This window comes from Sinocyclocheilus anshuiensis, unplaced genomic scaffold (genome assembly GCF_001515605.1).
Source record: "Sinocyclocheilus anshuiensis isolate Anshui unplaced genomic scaffold, SAMN03320099.WGS_v1.1 scaffold207, whole genome shotgun sequence".
Classification (NCBI taxonomy): domain Eukaryota; kingdom Metazoa; phylum Chordata; class Actinopteri; order Cypriniformes; family Cyprinidae; genus Sinocyclocheilus; species Sinocyclocheilus anshuiensis.
This window is the reverse complement of record NW_015551045.1, coordinates 5,715,417-5,717,749: the sequence shown is the minus strand read 5'-3', so window position 1 is coordinate 5,717,749 and position 2,333 is coordinate 5,715,417. Positions and strand designations below refer to the sequence as shown.

Genomic DNA, 2,333 nt, shown 5'->3' with positions numbered 1-2,333 from the left:
CTGTAATCAGCGGTAAATCTCCATCACCTGCGTGCTTTCACATTGAGCAGCATTAACTACACAGAGCCGTTGTTCACTGACGAGCTGCGCTAAACCACGTTCATATTCGCGCGATTTTTTGCGCAGCTCGTCAGTGAACAACGGCTCTGTGTAGTTAATGCTGCTCAATGTGAAAGCCAGCAGGTGATGGAGATTTACCGCTGATTACAGAACCGGCTTTCTGACAAAATGCGCGTTAAATATATCGCATGCGATTAATCGTGCAGCCCTACACTTAAACTGTGTCGCATACATTAAAACAGGTATTGAGCTAACAACACAGCGTAATAATTGCATCAACATTTATTAAGAACATTACCAACGTCTTTTCATTACAGCGTTGCAGTCGCTTTTGACGAATCTGCTGGAATGGGGCGTAAAATAGCTAACATGCACACGCGCATATCCCCAGTTAACACGACCCCCAGTTGATCCATAACATGGGCATCATAGACGTGTTCGATCACTAGATCCAGGCAGATATGAAGTATTCCATTCGAGCGTTAGATACAACGCCCAAACATGCTGTCTACTAGGTAGTTGCGCTACTACGTTAGGTTTTGGGAGAATGACAGCTTGTCTGAGCTTGACAGCTTTAAAGAAAACAGCATACATCTGATCATACCTCTGCTTGAATGCCGTCATGGTTGCCGCTGTTGTAGTTTTCTGAGATGAGCTGGTCGAACAGTACATTGAGCTCCGTTTTCAGAGTCGCGCTGTCAGACGCTCAGTGATCGGAGTTTATTAAAGCAGCGACTGATCTGATCCTGCGCCTGCGCCGTCGAGCTCATGCTGTGCCTTTGATAGAGGGACAAACCTTGGTATATCAGGTGAGGCGGACTGAAATCCTTGTGTGTTGCGATTAGAAGAAAAACTTAAGCTCGAATCAAAAAACGTTACCTTACCGGCCATATTTACAGGGTCAAAATAGCGGCTTTACTATGGTAACCAGGAACCACGTCTGAGGTCAACCGGAAATGGCCGTTTTTAAATTAAAAGTATTTACATATCATATCATATCCTCCTCTTTTTTTCTGTATTACACACACCCAAATACTAAAATTACTTCTAAAAAAAATACTAAAAGTACTAAATTTAAAAAGTACACAATTTTTTCAAATGCGTCCTTTTTAGTAGGTCTGATCAGATTCGTGTGATATCATGGATTACATGATATTATTCACACAATGACAGTAAATTATACATTATTTATTGATTCTCCTTAATTCTTTTTTTTTATTTTCCTTTTTTACTGTATCATATACCATTTAGCTTGGACTATATTCACTAATGTCGTGCAAATATATTTGCAAACCATGTTTCTGAATTTGTGTGAAAATAGCACCTCTCAAGCAATTAGAATGTATAGAATGTATGAAACAAGTAGCCTAAGTTACTAAACACTGGCAGTGTTGGGGAAAGTTACTATTAAAAGTAATGCATTACAATATTGCGTTACTCTATAAAAAAGTAACTAATAACTAAGTAACAACACTGGCCCCCATCTTCTCACAGATCTTCAACAGATCACTGGAGCTGTGCAAAGTCCCTGCCTGCTTCAAACACTCCACCATCATCCCCGTCCCAAAGAAACCCAAGATAACAGGACTTAATGACTACAGACCTGTGACCCTAACGTCTGTGGTCATGAAGACATTTGAGAGGTTGGTGTTGGCTTATCTGAAGGACATTACTGGACCCTTACTAGACCCCCTGCAGTTTGCTTACCGAGCAAACAGGTCCGTGGATGATGCAGTCAATATGGGTCTGCACTTCATCCTGCAACATCTGGACAAAACAGGGACTTATGTGAGGATCCTGTTTGTGGACTTTAGCTCCGCTTTCAACACCATCATCCCAACGCTCCTCCAGACCAAACTAACCCAGCTCTCTGTCCCTAGCTCTATCTGTCAATGGATCACCAGCTTTCTGACAGATAGGCAACAGCTAGTGAGAATTGGTAAATTCACATCCAACAACCGCACCACCAGCACTGGCACCCCTCAGGGTTGCGTCCTCTCCCCACTGCTCTTCTCCCTCTACACCAACGACTGCACCTCTAAAGACCCCTCTGTCAAGCTCCTGAAGTATGCAGATGACACTACAGTCATCGGTCTCATCAAGGATGGAGACGAGTCTGCTTACAGACAGGAGGTTAAAGAGCTGGCTGTCTGGTGCAGTCTTAACAACTTGGAGCTGAACACCCTCAAAACTGTGGAGATGATCGTGGACTTCAGGAGGAACCCCCCTGCACGCCCCCCACTCACCATCATGGATAGCACTGTAACGACAGT

At 43.4% G+C, this 2,333-nt stretch overlaps 1 pseudogene; it reads right to left on the bottom strand.

Annotated features, from left to right (window-relative positions):
- The window catches only part of LOC107661751 (HEAT repeat-containing protein 6-like), a 17,338-nt pseudogene extending 16,387 nt beyond the window's left edge, over positions 1-951 (bottom strand).
- Positions 952-2,333: the final 1,382 nt, after the last annotated feature.